The 20098-nt window shown below is 45.9% G+C and overlaps 1 protein-coding gene across 1 annotated transcript in view; it reads left to right on the forward strand.

Annotated features, from left to right (window-relative positions):
• The window catches only part of slc24a3 (solute carrier family 24 member 3), a 78027-nt gene that overhangs the window by 33610 nt on the left and 24319 nt on the right, over positions 1-20098 (forward strand). The gene's annotated exons all lie outside the window — the stretch shown is intronic.

Below are 20098 nucleotides of genomic sequence, written 5' to 3' on the forward strand. Positions count from 1 at the left end.
TCTTTATTCCATTGGGTGTGGTTGGGTCAGGTGTGGCTGTGCTATTTAGAGTCCTGGGCCCTGATGCTGCCAAAGACAGTAGACTCAGTAGACGTATGTGATTCCATGTGTACAATTATGAATCAAGTGTAAGAGCCCAAAGAGTCTCCTGGTTCACCATGTGGTAGTTAGTTTGTGGTTAATGCTGTGTGCACCACTAAAAGCACAAGATAAAGTGAGATAAAAAAGGGTCCTTCAGACAATAGCTGCATTATAACTTTGAGGCATTGTCTTGTCGAGGGGGCCCTGAGTTAAAACCTAGATTTAAGGCCTTTGTTATTTGTCTGTTTTACACTGACGTGGTCCATTTCACTTATCAAACCTGTGCCACTAGCTAATACATAATGCACAGAGAGAGGGAGGAAGAAGGGGAGTGCCTGGAGCTCCCTAGTGGGCTACCAACACTGGGCTTTGATTTTTTGTCACCCATGGGTTACCCCAACACGTTTCAGCCGAATGAAGGCCCGATGCTGAAATGCGACATTCATGCCCCCCCTCGGGATGAATTGTAATCATTTTGGTCATTCCTAAGCCAAGATGGTGAACATGGTAAACCTTACCTGCTTACTTAGTTACCTACTTTTTGGACTCGGCATTGTCATTGTTGCTAACAGAGCTGCTAGCCACAGCTGTAGACTCTTAAGGTTTGCGTCTTGGTGACTCCCCTGGCTTCACCTCTCATAACATGAGACGTGGGTTATCAAATTGGTTGGTTAAGGATCCTGCATGATGATAGAAATATCAGGTGTCCAGCAGAAGAAGAAGAAGAAAAAAAAAAAATAAGAAACACCACCTTCACCTTCAGAATCGTCTGATTCCAATTCTTTACACTCGCACACACTATTCAGTCTCAGGAGAGCTGGCTGCAGAGGAGCCGAAGCGAAGATGAAAAAGTGAACGGCGCTCCCACTGGCGAGGAGCTGGAGACAGACAAGGCGAGAGGGAGAGTGAGGGGGGGGGGGGGTGTTGACATTAAGATGAAAGCTGATGAAAAAACACAAAACTTCTCCCAGGTAGAAAAAGCCTGGCCGCTCTCCTCGAGACCGAGCCGCTGCCGGCGTCACCGGGCCACGGAACCCCCGTGCGGACCAAAAAGCTATCATGCCGTATGTTTGTTTTCTCTGTGGGCTTTTTGCCGCGTGTGTGTGTGTGTGCTTTCCCCGTGGCGCGGAGTGCGTGAGTGTTTTCCATGTGGGATCCTGGGGCTTTACAAGGCATGACGTCCTGCCAAGCCTCCTCTTGATCTCATTGTAAACACGCCGCCCCCATCTAATGCACGCATGCACACACACACACACACACGCAAACTCGTCCTGCCTGCAGTTTGGGGATGCAGACGTTGGATTCTGCAGTCTGACTGAATTTGTACGGTCGAGTTATATTTAGACGTCGCGTAGTTTATAGCCTGTTTCTGTTTAATTACGCTTTGTCTCCTGAAACACTAATTACCTTAATAGGGATTATTCCTGCTTTCCTGCACTAAGAGGGGCCTTCACGGCGTGCTCCTTGCGCGTCACTCGCTCTGTCTCTCTCTGTCTGACGCTCCATTATCATCTGTTAAGCCCCCCCCCCCCCCCCCCGAGCACTTGCTGTCTGCAGCTTTTTTCTTTGTGTTTCTCTTTCTGTCTCTCTGTGGTGTCTCTCTTCTTTTTTATTTTTTTATTTTTTCCTTTACAGATACAATCATCAGTTCAATTTCAAGTCCTAGCGCATTCTTGTCATGCACAAAGCCGGAAAAGATACCGCGCACACACGCGCACGCACGCACACCCTGAGGAGACACATCGTGCCGCGGATGTGGCGACACGTGCATGAACGTATCCATCTAAGCAAACGTTCAATCTAATGCGGAGCATCGGAGCCTTATTGTTCTCAAAACAAGTGAGCATTTCAGGCAGCGTGGCTAATTGGATTTGTTGTATTTGTTTAACTTCCTGCAAGATCAGACTCCCAAAACCAAATGACTTGCGTCTTGGAATAAAGGAGATTAGCCCTTGTCGAATGGGATTGCTTGTTTCAGTTGGAACTACTGGACAAACGAGTCAAATTTTTTCACCCTCCTGCCAACGAAAGAGTCCAGAAATGGGGGATTTAATAAGGCGAGACAGGCCCTTTTTTCTTTTTATCAGTGGGCAGTCTTTTCCTTTTGTAAGGAGGGATAAGGAGTGTACGGTAGGGGAATAAGGGAGTAGAATATTTGCTGGAATGGGCTCCAAAAAAAAGGAAATCTGTTGCAGTAGTCATTGAGCCTTCACAGCAACAATTTTGGGGGGGGGGGGGGGTAGTCTATTAGGTCCCATTTTTGTGGCGTTTGCTTGACAGCCCCGCTGCAAAAATAGGCAACAATGGAGCTTGGACATGTGACTGCAACCCCCCCCCCCCCCCCCCCTCCCAAAAAAAAATTGCGTTTGCATCCTTCTGCAGTTGGCTCAGGCCAGCCGGGGTTCGGTGTGGCTACCTCAAGTGAAACCAAAATCGGCTGAACTGTACTGAAGAGAAAATAATCTCAACCCAATGTCCAATTGCTAGCTTTTTTTTTTCAGACGAACTACAATAACAACAGACACCTGAGAAAGAGGACGTCACAGGCGCTTGCGACATTTGATTGACAGGTGAAGTACAGCTCAAAGCACCGGCAGAACAAATGAATATGTAGCAGCTTAGATATGTATATATTTATTTATTAAACCTGGTTTGATTACCTGTGCAGGTGAACCAACCACGTTGCAACAGTTAGTGCCCGGGGGGGGGTTAAACTCTCCCTCTCAGTGCACAAATGCATCCATACTCGCGCGTGCAACAGAACAAGGCACACACACTTATGCAAACGTACATATGTGACGGAAAAAACTGTACAGGCATTGATTTATTATTTGTTTTCAGCTTGTGTCTGGCATGGCTGCAACTTTTTTTTTTTTTTTTTTTTTGTGCCATTTTCCATCCCTCTAAGGTCAAATACCACCACACACACACACACACACACATTCAGCTATGATTACGCATTATAACAGTGGAGTGTGTTGGATAGAGATAATCATGTTTACAATTGCGACTTTCTCCTCTCCGCTCATGCACCGCAAACAACAACCTCTGCCTCATTACAATGTGTGTATTTATTTGTCTGTGTGTGTGTGTGTGTGTGTGTGTGCGCCATGGTAGCAATGACCTCTGCCATTTTCCTCCGTGACTCATATCTATTCTCATCTAATTCAATCTCGCTGCATCATAAACAGCAGCACAGATAGATGTGGATGTCTGTAGCGATTGTGGTCCAGCGGACCTGTTGACCTGCCTTATCAGTTACACTTTGGCCCACATTTCTGTCTATCTAGTCTTAATTAACCATAAAAAAAACCCAGACTTGTTACCGTCTAATTTTACTGCAGTCACACAAATGGAACATCATTTAAAAAGGTTACGCTCTTTCGCTCTCTGTTTCTCCTCACTCTGCTCTCTCTTCATTTATTAGAGAAAAAAAAGTTGAGTCATTAGAAAAGCTGCATGGAAGCAGCAAAATTCGATAAAACGCACTCGGTTGCGCAAAAAATGCTTGATGTGGTTTTTGCCTTCACCGAAAAAGAGTCGATGCGCTAAATGGGATATGGAAACGCCTACGTTCCCACGTAGCGAACACTTAACTCACGTGACTGATCAGCTGAGGACGGTTCACTTCTCTCTGGAAAGGTTCGTTTTTTTTGTGGCATTTGGAAAAGCTGAGCAACACTTTTGTTTGTGGTGAGGTGTCTCAAAAATGTCTTGCCAGCCATTGAAGTCCACAGAGAATCCGTCCCTACATTTCTGGTAACCGTCTGGCCTTTTTCTTTAGCACCACCATCAGGCTCAAAACGTCACTTTTACCTAACAAATGTCAAAATCTAATGCCGAACACAGTCACGCTCTCCTGAGGACGAACCCTTTTCTGTTTTGGATTCTCCACGAGCTTTCCTCGTGCTCCACCCTCGGGCCAAAGAGTCAACCTTAAGAGCTGTAGCAACATCGTACCAACTGTTTTAGCAATTTTAACACACAATAAAGAAAGTTCAGGTCAGCAATGCACAATAGTAACTCAGGAGTACCATCATACCCAGAAATTCTAAAAACACCTCAACTTTGCATGCAAGATAATCTAATCTAACTAGCATAAAGTGCCAGGACATTTTCTTAGCACATTTATGCTCCCAAGGGGCTAAACCTTTTGATTGACGTGACCCGCAGACTTCACACTTTTGGCCCCATTCCTGGTGAGACTCTAAGTATAGCTAAAGTATGTGGTTTTGTTCCTTGCAACACTTCCATGCTGTGGGTTGTAATGAGCCAATGTTGTCGCAGCCTTGAGGGGCCGCCAGTGGCGCTTTAGACTCTAGACCTTTATTTCCCAGTCAGGAACGTCCGTGCTGAGTCCTGCTGCGGTTTTGCCTCATCTTTCAAAAGTCAAATGCTTTGCAAATTCTTTCAAGGACGCATGAGAAACCGCTGCTTTGAGTCGCAGCACAGCATGATAAACAGCGTGTGTACTGCAGGTTTTTCTAACATGCAGCTAATTATGCTGCTTAATGGGACTATTTCCCCTTTTTCCATTACTGCACACTGAGGCAAATTGAACCTTAAAGGCAGAGTGAGAGTCTATTTGGAGACAGTTCTGGCGGAATGGAGGCAGCTAAAATTGGTTAAAACGTTCAGAGCCTTCGAGTTACGTTGGGGGGGGGGGACTTGTCATAAGCAATAATAGAAACAGGAAACAAGTACTAGGGTTTGCACTGTTAGATGGTGCAACATGAAAGTATTGGATGGATCAAACATGTTTGGGGAAAATTGATGTACTCAGTAAATTTGTACATATTTGTATATGTGTATATTTAGCCACACAAGTGGTGTGGCTCTAGGGATGGCAATGTTGGTTGGTTGGGCCACCACTTTGGTCCAGACTGAAATGTCTCAACTATTGAATGTATTCCCACAAAGTTTCTGAAAGTCTTGGTCCACGTGGGGTGAATCCTAGTGACTTTGGCGATCACTTGACTTTTCATCTGGTGCCTTTTGGCTTTTTGGTTCAGAGTGAAATATCTCAACAACTATTGGATGTGTTACCATGAAATAACACACACACATTCTTAACGTGACTTTTGTAATCTGCTGACTTTTTCGTCCAATGAGACACCATCAGATCAAAATTGGCACCGCCCAATACTTCGGTTTATGACTGAATACCTGCAAAACTGATGACATTCCCGTCAGCCTCCGTTGTACTTCTTGTGCTAAGCAAAGATGGTGACAATGGTAAGCACTGTATCTGCTAAACATCAGCATGTCCAAAATATCACTCCCTACTTACTATATAGTGCACTGTATTTACTCACCCCCATGGCATGCACACTACTTTTTGCTAATTGTCCAACAATGCAATGCATCACAGAGATGTTAAAGTGCGATGTTGCACCTGTCAGTGATGATGCAAAATTACATTTACTACTCACCATAGTTAAAAACTACTGGGTGTCTTTTAAATGGGGAGTAGTGAATGAATGAGAGATTTAGACATTGTCCTTGTGGTATTAGCATTTAGCTCAAAACATAACTGTTAGCATCACTGTAGACAAAACATCATGGGGTTGCTAAAAGTATTGGGAATAGCCTAATCTATTCCTAATAGTTGAATAATACATCAGGACTATCTATGACGAATTTCACATCAGCTTTTCTGTTAGCTGTCATGATATCTTGCTCTGGGATCAGAGTTTTGGTTAGACGGTCACTAATTACCATCCTTTGGCTTTGCAGCCAGAGGGAAGACAAATTAAAACTGTGTTGTCCTTTCAGTTGTTCAGATTTTTCATTCAAGGCAAATCTAATGTAGCCGCAACAACATCTACAGCAACGAACGAGTGCTTATGAAAGAGACCCCCGCAATCGCGAATTCCACGTGAACTCGTTTTCTACATCACAGCCCGTCCCCGGTCCAGGCTCCGCCGTTGCTGTTGTGTGTGTGTGTGTGTGCCTGTGGTGCTTGGCAGGGCAGGAGAACAAACAGGTTGTGAAAGGCAGGCAGGTCATGTATCCCCATGTGTGTGGAGCCTTGGGGATCCGGCCCCGAACACAGAATGTGGGTGAAGGCAGGAGAGAGAGAGAGAGAGAGCCTGATGCCAGCTCCATGTGGGGAAGGAAGCTTGTGTGCTGACGTGGGGCTACATGTGTACGCCCTCATGTGAGTGTGTATGTACCTCTGTGTGTGTGTGTGTGTGTGTGTGTGTGTGTGTGATTATATGAGTATGTTTACCAAGCCATCCCCTCCTTGCCCGCGGTCTATCTGTCACTCCAAGAAAGCTCACTAGGCATGTCAGAGACTGCGGGCCAGCTGGGAGAATGTGTGTGTGTATGTGTGCACGTGTGTGTGTGTTTATCTGTGTGTATATGTTAGGGGGTGGTGGGGTGGGGGGGGCTTATCTCTGTCACTTCATATCACATCATTTCCTGTTAAGGAATCCCACCAGCACGAAATAATCCAAAGTCTGAGACAGGAAAGGAGATAAACATTATCAAAGAGAACAAAATTGGCTAATTTTGAGTTACCCAATCAAAACAGTTGCTTTCCCCGAGTTAACCCTTGACAGTGGAGCCTATAAGTCATGCACTGTGCAGGTGTGTTCCAGTCATTTGTCGCGTCTCTGTTGACTCACTGCAGAATCAGCAAACAGCCGCACCCATATCCATATGATCAGTGCATCTACTGAGTCCAATCCAAAACGTGTCCTCGCTTTACTTATCACACAGTTTCATGTCATTATCAACAGTTGGGCACGGCTACAAGGCATGCAGCGGTTCAGGCACAGAGCATTTTATGAACGCCCCCCGTTGGACCGCTTATACATGGGTTGGAACAGATTACTGCAGATCGAATATGAAATGTTTTCCCACGTTCGAATGGTAGTTTGGATTTTGAATAAATTGTGGAAGCTCTAACTAGCATTTAAAACCATAATGGAGTGATGCCACAGTATACAGGTTATAGGTTGCGGTGATATATGAGCAGTATATATATATATATCTTTTAGCGTCCGTGTTTAAGTTTCGTGATGGCACCAGGGCCGGCTTCATTCGTTGAATGAAGACCGTGAGATGCAGTCAAAAGCTTGTAAATGGACCCTTGAGCAGTGAGACGTTTTTGTTACACAAATAACTGCATGGCAAAATTGTGATGACATCATTTCAATTGGTGAATGGCTATTCGACCTGTTTAGAATCATTAGATATCACCGTACTTGTTTTTATATAAAGACTGTTTTGTAGTTTGATGAAGTACTCACTCAGAATTCCCTACCATCGCGAGGTACAGCAGATTTGGTCAGCTTGGGTTCACAGGCAATAGGAATACATTCCGGCCCAGGGACCAAGATTGTTACAGAAGGTGTCAAAACATTCAAAGAAACCTTCCTTCCTTGGACTGCTTGGAACATAGTAAGCCCTACCCAGCATACAGTGGGTGGGGTGTGCAATCCTCAAAAGGACAGACAGACAGACAGCAAAACACTTCTGCTTGCTTTTGATGTCAAAGCTCATCGCGATGCTCAGATGCTGCAGTCCTTTCAGACAGAATCTTTCAATAGTGGGATCTCGTTTTGGACAGTTGTAACAGATTGTTGCTTCATCCGTGTTGGGCAGGGTGTCATGAATGTGTGTGTGTGTGTGTGTGTGTGCTTGAATCTGCCACCCACTGCTGTGTCTCTTCCGTGTGCGGCAGGAAGTCAAGCCATACTCGTGCATAATGGTGTAATATTATGCATAGTCTGCCACTGCACTTACTTTTCCTCAGCATGGGGACATGTACACTCTCTCTCTCTCACACACACACACACACACACACACACACACACACACAAAACCCAACCTCAGACACATATGGAGATTAAGGCTTAAATGTCATATTACTCAGCAGCGTAATGGCGAGGCCAGCTACACACGAGGTGTCGGATTTCATCAGCGTCTGGGAGGTGTGCGTGTGTTTTACTGCAATCTGCTTACTCATTTATGATTTTGGATTGTCATTTTTAGCAAAGCCCGGTTTGGAGCTTTGCTCTCCGCTTCACCTTTTGCTGAGCCAGGCCGCACAGCACAAAGGAGGCGTGAAAGCGTTGTTAAGTGAGCATTTATGTGCGGCTGTGAATTTGCGCGCGCGGTCATCAGTCTGCACAGTACATGCTTACCTTCTAGTCCACCGGACCTTGCTGCCCTGCAGCGCTCATTAGCTGTCATGTCAGCTCAGTCACCTTTTCCATGGATGTGAAATAACAGCAGAGGCAAGGTCCAATTTTTTGATTTTACCCAGCCCTAACTACATTTTACCTTTATATCAGCAGTTTCACATCCACCTACAGTGCCATGAAATGAAAATTAGTTTGTGAGTTGATTTTATACCTTGTGACATTTATCGACATGTCACAATTAATAACCATCTTCCGTGGCTAGTGGTCAGTGTTGAGCAGCCAGGTTGACTGAGGAATGACAGCAGTGACGAATACCCAGGGGCTGATTGGACGGAACATTCAGAAAACACTTCAAGGTTACAGAAGTGGGAATGTTACTGATCTCAGTGATGTCTAACCCAACCGGGGATTCGGTTGGTGATCGTGTATTAACAAGGCCAATAAATCACCCTCCAAACAAACACCAGCATTAAATACACATACACACGAGCACATCCCGGTAGTTTATCTGCAATGTTTGTTTTTTCCTCCCTCAAGGAAAATCTATGTTAATTGACTGTAGCTGTGTTTTAAGCAGACATCTTACTGGGTGAGAAAGATAAATGTCCCTGTGTGGAGCCCTGCGGGACGTTCTTTATTCTCCTCAATTGAATCCACCCCCCACCCCTCGGGTCTATCCTGAACACCAAACCTGCACACGCAAACGCTATTGAGTGCTGGAGATTTTCCTTGTCAGTGTATAATCCTCTGAGGAAATTACTGAGGAGCTGAGCGTCCCCTGTGTCTTTGATCTGTTATTAGTGACCATGGACACACAGTGCTCTGAAGGATGACCTTTGACCTTTTTGAAAGAAAACACACAGCTTGTAGGTGCACCCAAAGGAGTTGCTGTTATTTGTTTAACTGAATTGTCTGCTGCTAACAATAGCATGCTTGGCTAGCTTCTACGTGAGTTTTTGCCTGGTACCCATTAGCGTGTATTTTTTGGATCATTAGCTACACGGCACTTGTGCAAGTGTGCATGATATTATGTACGTAGCCATCAAATTTGCATGTTTCTTCTTCATAGAAACATTAACAAGCCAGCTGGAAGAGTTTCCAACCAACTCCTGGACTTAACGTGTGTCAGCTAGCTAGCTAATGTTGTGTGCCGGTAATGCACTTCCCCTATGTGTACCTGCTGTGTTGACGAATTCAGAATAATTATATATATAGTTATACAACAACAATAACATAGTCATGTCATGTCTTGCACAGATGTGTTTCACATTAAGAGACTCCCAAGGGGCTCAAACAGCATAATCCCTCTCCTTCCTGGTCGGCTTTTAATTTGACGTTTCATCGATGATAGCTTGACAACGATTGGAAATAAATAATGAGCAGATGAAAACAGTGTTTGTGTTCTAAAGAGAAGCTCAGATCAGCAGGGTGGTCAGCATTATTATCTGAATCCCGTCTTTTAATCGGTCAATTTACAGTGTGGACTTCGATCATCCCAGCAGACTCTCTGCAAAGCATGGCCCAACTTCAAACTAAGAGGAGGTCCAATTAGCCAGGATGAAGTCGAAGCGGGGACACACGCCACTGCAATTATGCCAAATTATTCAGAGCAGACGAGTGGAATTCCCCTTTAACAACAGGAATGTATTACGGACGTACCAGATGCCCTCGCACAGATCTGCAGCCAGCACTAACAAACTCTCAGGAGGGCGCAGTAACATGGCGCCAACACTACAACCTGGCTACATCAGTGGATATAGCTCTGTGTGTGTGTGTGTGTGTGTGTGTGTGTAATTGAGGTACACTCTTTAGGACCGTTCTGCAGCTCAGGCAAATCAGCATATTTTTCGCTGGTGGGAATAGACCCTCCTACCCCTGCTGCCATGGCAACCGGTGAACTGTGTGACCTGCCAGTGGATTTTGTGCGTGTGTGTGTGTGTGTGTGTGTGTGTGTTCGGGCAGTAGTGTGAGTTTTACAAAAAGGAAGAAGTATCCAGAAGAGGAGACGCACCGTGTCCAATGCATATTTCAATACTGCAGCTTTCCTTGTCTCTCTCTCTCTCTCTCTCTCGCCGTGCAGGTCCGCTTCATACCTGGACAAGCCTACCCCCCTCTCTCTCTCTCTCTCTCTCTCTCTCTCTCTCTCAGTCTCTCTCTCTCTCTCTCTCTTGCTTGATAGCTTACCGCCAGCAAAACAGCGCGCTGTGCCAGCTGCTGGCAAAGCTGAGGCCTTGCAGCGGTGCTTGGCTGCCTCTGGTGCCTCGGCGTGCCGCTTCGCATTCCTCGGGCTCCGCGGGGGATGTTTACATTTCAAAACTCTCCTGGTGGAAACTAAAGAGCCGGAGCCAGAGCCGACCGACCCGAGTCAGGGGGTTCGGGGGTGGGGGGGGGGGGGTGGTGGGGGCGGGAGGCGTGGACACTGCAATACAGAACAGAAGAGGGATTTCGTCATGGGGGTTTGCTTCCGAGCGCGTCGCCTCCTGCAGGCAAATCTCTAATACGTATGTGTGATACCTCAGTTTTTGAATGAAGAAACTTTATTGGTTTGACTCCGTGTCCAACTCCATCCTGCTGACAATAAAGGGGAACACAGGGAAGAGAATTTCCACCTTTGTATTCAGCTTTTTATGTGACCATTTCATTCATACGAGTGTCTGATTAAGCCCACTTGTTGTTGAACCGCCCACACAGGATTTTTCATCAGTTTCATTCCGAATATGGTTTGGATCTGTGTTTGTCGATCAGTGTCGTACTGGTCTTAGGCTGAGGCTTCCTATTGGCAGAGCAGGCGCGCAAGGCCTTACATATCTTACACGTATCTTTGATATTTAAAATAAATCACAGTTGCAGGATAAAGCCTGCTAGCTGCCATGCAGCGTCACACGGCTTCAATAGCACTGTTGCCCAGTTTTCTCTCGCCCCATGGACACGATCAAATCCTGATGAGCACCGGCTCGGCTGTGATTTCGTCAAAAGCAAACTCGCAACAGCTCTCCCCTCCTCTCTCCTCCTCCTCCTCCTCCTCCTCCTCCTCCTCTTCCTCTCTCCTCTCTCCTCCTCGGTTTATTTTGGGTGACTGCGCTCCAATATTTTTTATGCTCTAAATCAGTAAGCTGCACGCACGTTTTCTATCATGAGGCTGTTGCAGCGGTGTAGATATCACCAGTTAGAGGCCAGAAATTGAGGATTACATCATGATATAACCCACCAGCCACACACACACACCCCTGTGTATCTACACTTGCTACACTTGATGACAATCATGTAATTCCCGAACACCTTATCCTTCCTAAGGCTTTTGCTGATTTCCACTGCAAAAATAGGCGCTATCGATTCAAACCGACATCCACCTCGATCTTGTGTTCCCACACACCGAAAAGTTCCCTGCAGCGAGAGGAGTGTTCTCGTGCAGTGAGGAGGACAGCTCCAAAACATGCATCAGCAAAGAGGGAAAAAAAAAAAAGAAAGCCGCGGATAATGCTACAGATCAGCCAGAGCGCGGTGATATAATACACATTGCAGACCCACGCTGGCTCTACTGGGTGATGTCATGATTTGCAGCACAGAGTGGATGTACAGCAGGTCACAGCAGGCCAGAGAATAAAAGGAACCATAAAGTAAAATGACGTGTGTGTGTGTGTGTGTGTGTGATGAGATTAATATCAGACCCATCTGTTTATGTACAGTTGTCATATGATGGCTCCATGTCTTTTGCGCGAACAGTGCATGCGGACGAACAATACGTGTCCGTGCATGCGTAGGCTCCATGGAGGGGCTTTGTGGAAGGTAATGGTATGAAGAGGATAGTACATTCCATGTCAGGAGGGCACATGCTAAAGAGAGGGCATATGTAATCTTCCTCTTGTTCTGGGGGGGGGGGGGGGGGGGGGGGTTGTGTTGTTGATGTCATGGTATTAACAGAGCATTGAGAGAGAGAGAGGCACAGGACTGCAACACACATGCAGCACAGCGACAGGAGTGATGGAAAACAACTCCACATTCACAGCTGATGTGCCACGAGCTGGGGGGTGGGGGGCGCAGTAGCGTTTTATTTCATCTCATTCCAAAACTGAATCATGAACTTTAACTTTTAAGCAGCAGAACGTCAAATATTTCCAGTCGCTACGATTAGAAAGTGGACATTTCTGGCTTTGGCGTCCCCCAGAAAAACCAAATCATTTGAAATATACAGGCTCCTGATTATGACTATGTCTCATAATTATACAAACATCAACATCATTACGGGATCTTTTTCTCTCACTTATGAAATTTCCTGTCTCGTTATTCAAACGACGGCTTGTTTCAGACGGCATCCTTCCTCCCTGGCAAGCCACCGAATGGCGTCTGCCCGGAATAACGACGGCGCAGAAGCGGCTGGGGTGAATGTGCGCGCCTCCAGTTTGCAAGCGATAGCTGCGGGTGATCTCTGTAAAGTGTCCCTCAGAGGCGCCTTTATACACGTCATTTGAAATGATTTGTGATGGATTCCGTCATTATTTTGGTTTGCGTGCGCCATGACGTCACCGAGCCCATGAAAACACCCACACACCAAACAGCGGAGTGTGACCCCTCTTGCAAGTACTGCTTGTGAAGCTTATGCCTGTGTGTCATAGAGCTTCCCACAATATACACCAGAGCCATACTACTCCCTTGGTATATTACTTCTTTATTTATGTGTTCATGGTCAATATTCATTTATTTGATATAGGACAGACAAACTGAAAACAGCTATTGCAATGTTTGCAGCGGATGTCCATTTGTGACACCCGTCCCTTTTCATGGAAATAAGGTATTAAAACTGTAAAAAGAAGCTAAATGGAGACATTACATGGTGCAGTTTATCCCTGTCAGCAACTTAAACACACAGCCACATATGTTCCCCGAGATCAAAAATGCAGTTGCATAACCTACACGTTTAATACTCCGCCGATTTGACCCCCAACTGCTCTGTTAATGATGCTCATTGTCCATTGCTGGAAGGCCGCCCGTCCCAGGTGCACGACAGACTTTGGCTTGGACACGGGAAATACATGCTTTGCGTATCCAATCATGGGTCAGGGTGCAGAGGGTCTGACTGTTCCAGGAGTCAGAGGTCACCTCATATTAAAACCGCGGTTACTAAAAAAACAGCATCGCTTTGGCAGCTTTTCTCCGTGTCTCCGTTGGGGGGGGGGGGGGTGGCCCTGCACACTGTTATGTATGCAGTGACATCAAGTGAACGCACGTACAGCACTTGCACTGCGTGTGTGTAAAAGCACTAACTCATTCTCACAGTCACCACGGTTTGTCATTTGTGTTGTCGTCATAATGGTTGTATCGTCTCCCTGCCTCTCTCCTGCATTACTCACATCTACACATTGTGTGCAGGGTCTCTCTCCCTCTCTCTCTCTCTCTCTCACACACACACACACACACACACACACACTCACACAGTTGTGTCCTGCCTCCTGTGCTGCGAGCAGCAGCAGAGGGAGGCCGGGGCTCAGCTGAAGAGCACTGTTGAAATGGAGCTGCATGGCAGCAGTGCATTAACGCTGGGAATTATCAACACAGTGAAGCCTCTCTGGACTCAACCTACCTACATGTATCTGTGTGTGTGCGTATCAGTGTGTGCGTCATTATTCCCCTTTTCACCAAACCAGTATTTAGCTTGCTTGTTTTAAGGGTCGAACTCTCCAGATAGTACATCGCTGCCACTCGTCAAATTAAAGGGTAATCCGGTATTTTTAAACCTGGGCCCTATTTTTCTTTTAAACATATTTTGGGGTCTAAATGGCTAATAGGCACAAAACATTTTGACCCAGCAGGCTGCCTCAGCCGGCGGCCGCAAAACGGGCTGCAATGGCTGCAACGTAATCCTTGGGGGCAACTGCGCCCGTCACAGTACGTCCACTAAAAGTGCTCGTTTTGGTCATTCCAATGGCCCCCTTCAGACGTGACGCGGTTTGAGCTGCGCCGTGTCGGTTGTCGCTTTCCGTCTTAAGGGGCCTTAAGTGTAAAAAAAAACAGTGCATTTAAAACTTTACAATACGTAATTTATGATTTGGAGGTCAGTGGATGTTTTAGTGTAACGGGGTCATTGCACGAGGATTGTTTTCTGACACTGTATAACTGATTTAAACTGATCCAAACAACAAAAAAAAACTGCTGAAAATGATTATTTTCTTGTTTTGCAGACGCATTTTTGATTGCGGCCATAAAAAAAAAAAAAAAAAAAAATGCAACAGTGAAATGAAATGGAACTGGCAGTTGAGACACTTTTTATTTGAAGCAGCTGCAGTAGGGTGTTCCGTTTGCATTATCGGTCACTTAATGCGGCTCTGGCACGTAATGTAAAGAGAATGAGGGTTGAGGCTTATATCAGTTATGTTGAATTACTCTGCAGTGTTTTCCTGCAAAATCAGTCAGAACCCAGCACAGGAAAAGTAGCCTACGGATCCCTTTGGGGGTCACCTCCAGCTCCACCCTCGCTTCCCTTGACCTTAAGACCACAACTTGCTTGCTGACGGATCATAATGCAAGCAGAATCGAGGTCACGCAAACGCATCGTAATACCAGGTGTGAATGCAAAGACCCACAAGCAGATCGCATCTCATCATGCCAAGTGAGTCTAAAAGTCACGTGAAACCTCACTCTGTAGCGCCTAAAATCCTTCGTCGTGCCTCCTCATTGATTCGTGATGTTTAATCGTCTTTTTTAAGATGATTTCACAGTGGTTCAAAAAGGGCCGCAACATTTCCCACGACTTTTGATGAATCAAAGCTGGAGTGGCTCAAAATGATTCAGTGAGTCAGTCAACAGAAGCGAGTGTAAAGGTTACTACACTATCTATGCATGCGGACACATCATTTTCCTCTCCTTTTTCTTGCCATCCAAAGGCTGCCATTCTCTCATAAGCTAAGAGGAAGCACCCCCCCCCCCTTTATTTTTTTGGTTTCTTAAAGCACGCAGTGGATTTTTACAGAAGAAAACTGACATAAACACATTATTTCAGCTGCAAAAAAACCCCCGGAAAAACAGGAAAAGGATCATCTTTATTCTACCTGTCTTCTCCTCCTTGTCTCTGCCTCACAACCTTTTTTTTATTTTTTTATTTCCCTTTACAAGCATTCCACCTCCGCAAATGTGTTTGCAATTAAGCAGCAGGCTCACAGTCGCATGCTGTCAGAGCAGCCGATCACACTGGCGCAGCGTAGTGTAAATGGGAACACCTCAGTCCGGCTACACGTCGTTTCACATTACTTCCTGTTGTTTTCCACTGTTGGTCCGTTACTGCTTGAGAGACTCAAGGCCGCTGCACTGTACATGGACAACATAGAACATGTTTTGTCTTCATGGTCGAGACAATGACACTTGTTTGCCGTGCCTGTCAGTTCACAGCGTTGATTGGAAGAGGAAGTAAGTCTGATGTCCACCACTATATGGTATATGTAGTGGTATAATGACCACAGTATGTGGTGGGTTTAGATGGTTTTGCGTAGTATGTGTGTAAGGTGTGTGGACTTGTGCTGAATTGTCCTTAAAGTTGTTTTCTTTTCAGTCCAACTGAAATTAGAATTCTCCTCATTTTCAGAATCAGAATCAGATATATTTTATTGATCCCCGGGGGGAAATTAGACAAGTTTTGGTGTAAAGACACTATATATTATAGAAACTATATATGCTTCTTTTGCGTATTTTTCAAAAAGTCATACTGTAAATTACAAACATTGACGCGTGACAATCCCCCCTCCCCCTTTCAAGTCCACATAGCATTAGCCATCTACCATTAGCAATTTAAGCTAGCGTCCCGTTACAACAGCCCACATTTTGGAGTACCCATCGTTTCGTAAAGTTTGAATCTCACTCTGAAAGTGGAAGCTAGTTAGCCTAGCTTGCTAATCCTAGTACTGATTCCCGCCAGTCCAACCGAAATTGGAATTCTCCTCATTTTTTGGTGTAAAGACATATAAACTATAATGTTTCTTTTGCGTATTTTTCAAAAAGTCATACTGTAAACTACAAACATTGACGCGTGACTATTTCCCCCCCTTTTGAAGTCCACACGGCGTTAGCCATCTACCATTAGCAATTTAAGCTAGCTTCCTGTTACAACAGCCCACATTTTGGAGGACCCATCGCTTCGTCAAGTTTGAATCTCGCTCTGAAAGCGGAAGCTAGTTAGCCTAGCTTGCTAACGTTAGCACTGATTCCCGCTAGACGCTTCTTTCTGTCCGCGTTATTTAATGGCTCCGAATACTGTGACGACAAAGGACCAGACTGTCAAATAACCTCTACCGGGTAGTCCTGTGACTGTCACAGATGGGGTTTTACGTGAAATTGTCTGTTGTCCAGTACGTGAATGCATCATTTCCCGTGAGTGAAGCCCTTGTGAATGCACCTTCAACCCCGCAATGGAGATGACTCACCAGTAGCAACCATTACATAGAGATGCTTGCAGAATGCGGATGCATGGATTTCTTTTGGGTGGAAATAGAGTCGGCCATCAGCAGTCTCAAGCGTGGGGTTTGACACACTGAAAATAGAGGTGACCCGCAATCAAAGTCTAAACAGCCAAAGTGATTCTGAATCTAGATTTGCACCCACTTATTACCTAATATGTCAGGAAAATGTGTACAGTGGGCAGCAAAAGCCCCTTTGACAAGAATGTGACAAGTTCTATGAATTCCACTACTTTGGGACTGAAAAGATGAGGCATGACGTAACCATGAAAGGATACGTATTGGACACATACCATACACTCTCCGTCATCCACAGGTGAGACACTGAAGAGACATTACATTGATTTTTTTTTTCTGTCCTGTATAATATGCGAGTCCCAGGTCAGCGCGGGTCACAATCTGATTTCTTGCTGCCCACGTTTGCTGCCTCCCTGATTAAATGCCAGTATTACCATGTAACCTTTAGCTGGGAAGTAGCGCACACACACACACACACACACACACACACACAACCAACCAAGTTTTCAGTGTGTCATTTTCTCCATCTGCAACAAAAAGCAACTCTTGCTGTCAGTCATCGCCCTCACATGGATGCATACAGGCCTCCATACAGAATCAGAATCAGAAATACTTGATTGATTGATCCTGGGGGGGGGGGGGCTGTACAGTACCGGTGCTCCCATTCAAGACACTCAGAGGGAGGAGTTGAACAGTCTGATGGCCACAGGCAGGAATGATTTCCTGTGTCGCTCTGTTGTACATTTGGAGGAATGAGTCTCCCACTGAAGCTGCTCTTGTGTCCGACCAGTACGTCATGGAGAGGATGTGAGACATTGTCCAAGATGCCCCGCAGCTTAGACAGCATCCTCCTCTCTGACACCACCGTCTGAGAGTCCAGCTCCACCCCCAACAACAACATCACTGGCCTTAGCGGATCAGTTTATTGAGTCTGTTGGAGTCCGCCACCCTCAGCCTGCTGCCCCCAGCATGCAACAGCATAGAGGATAGCACTGGCCACCACAGACTCATAGAACATCCTCAGCATAGTCCGGCAGATGTTGAAGGACCTCAGCCGCCTCAGAAAATAGAGAAAAAAAAACCTCCTTGAGGACGAGAATGCTGGAATTTTTTTCCGCCTACAGAGAGAGAGAGAGAGAGACAGGAAGCCTATTCCCGGTCACTTGTCATCATGGACAGGAGGGTGATTGATCGGGAATGTGTCCTGTCGGGGAGGGGGGAGGTGAAGCCACTGTCACGTCTTGATCTGATAGGGTTATCTGCTGCGTTTCACTGACGGAGACTCAGAGACGATGGAAACGTAGACCAAAGGCCAACTGGGGACAGCAATGTGTGGCAGGTCTTGCTCATTCTGTTGTCTTTTTCCCCCCTTTCGAAATGAACAGTGAGAAACTTAATTAAAAGACAGTCCCATCTCGCAACAACTCGGTTCTCATTTTTGCCGATTTCTTCCTCGTTTCTCCAGCAATCACCGAGTTGATAGCTGAGAATGTGGCAGAGTCGCTGAAAGAAGTGTGACGGCGTGCGGTAAGATGATTAATCTGGCCTTTGTGGCCAGCGTTGGTTAGATTTAGATTTGTCGTGCACACAGTCTTCCTTTGTAATGAGAGGCATTCTTTCCGGTGTGCTTTCCGGGAGACTAGGGTCTGCAATGTCGCCTTGTTCCCACCAGTTCCTTTGGCGAGTGCCGTGCTCTGGTGGTTGAAACGGTGCACGGAAGTTCGAATTCATTCAAATCCGAAGAGTGAACTGGAGATAACTAACATTAAAAGGCAAGTTGCAAAACTTTATCCACAGGGCCACAGCAAAGAGCAGAAGAGTCAGTTTTCCGGAACTAACAAGCGGGGCAGTACTGAGGTTAGTTGCCCAGCTACTGTAGCTCAAGGGTGGGCTAGTGTGAACCCAGTGCCCCCCCCACCCACCCAACCTTCACTGAGCCACCTCTGGTGCTAATTGTGGCCCGAGGCTGCAGACACTCAGAGGAACAGTTTATAGAGGAACAGAGCGGAGGGCAGCTCAACCTGGACACTCGTTTTGCCCCCCCCCCCCCCCGCAATCTGCTCTTCTCCTCCTCCTGTCTTCCCCTGAAAATTATTTCTGCAGACCCCCCCCCCCTGCACATTTTGCACACTGCTGTGGACATTAGGAGCCATTGTAAAGACATGTTTATTTGTGTGTATCCAACGCTGATGTTGGTGGGCCACTTACAGGAAAATGCTGTAAATAGAGTCGACCTCTCTTCGTGCTTCCCCCTCGTTTTCTCTAATTTCTACACTTTTTTTTTCTTCTTCCCCCCGCTGACGAATGTCCGACGTGTTAGGTAATACCACCCACTTACTTGTAAGCACTTGTGGCAGAAAATAAATGCAACCACATGCTGCCGTTTGTATGTGTGTGTGTGTGTGCACTAAACTGTTAACCACTGGCAGGCGTAAGGCCACAGGGTCGAGCATTTCAAACTTACATCATATTTCTCCCTGGTACTTGCTGATGTGTGCGTGTACATGGCATGCTGACTGCGTCCGTCTTAAGCCGCTCAGTTCACAGGATAAATGCACGAGGCAAAGAGAGTTTGCATTAAACACTGAACCTCAATGACACCGTCAGAGTGGCACGTTGTCAGGGCCTGAGCCTTAGTGCTGCACTTACCTCCCAATGCATTAAACTGCCATCTTTAGGATTAGGACAGCTACCGCCAGACTGGCATACTCTGTGTGTGTGTGTGTGTGGGAGAGGGAGGGAGGCTCACAAATACTCTCAAGTAAACTGTGTCAGTTGGAAGTAAAAGAAACGTGGCTTATGCGTGGGAGAACCAAAAAATCCAAAAGTTCCTCATCAGTATGGTTTTCATGGACCAAACTGTTGCTCCATATGAATGTGGTTTCGTTCAAAAAGGGTTCTGTGTTTTCCAGAGAATTTGTCATTTTTCCCCCCACTGGCTGGCTATAGTCGATAATTCTCCAAATAGAGCGATAATGTTGCCACAGCTGTGGGTTGAAGGTTATGTCCTTGGTAATTTCGGGGATGAAATCACATTTGATATGAGATCTGACCATAAATGACTCAAATATATAAAAATTTGAGGCAACAACTTTAGTATTCTCCACCAGAATTACATATCGCAGTGTAGGGAAAACTTACGTAAATAACGTTAAACATTTTGGGAAATACAACTTATTCGCTTTCTTTCTGAAAGCGAGACGAGACAAGGTCGACACCACCCAATGCAGGGCTGGAGCCAGGAGGCGATTAGCCTGGCCTACCAAACACCTCTAAAGCACTGAGTAACACACGTCTCAGCTGTCCAATCTATGCACAAACAAGTAGTACAATTCTCATTCCCTCACAAATAAGCATGTTCCCCCAAAATGTTTAACTATTTCTTTGAGTAAATAATATGTG

This window comes from Enoplosus armatus, chromosome 12 (genome assembly GCF_043641665.1).
Source record: "Enoplosus armatus isolate fEnoArm2 chromosome 12, fEnoArm2.hap1, whole genome shotgun sequence".
Taxonomy (NCBI): Eukaryota; Metazoa; Chordata; class Actinopteri; order Centrarchiformes; family Enoplosidae; genus Enoplosus; species Enoplosus armatus.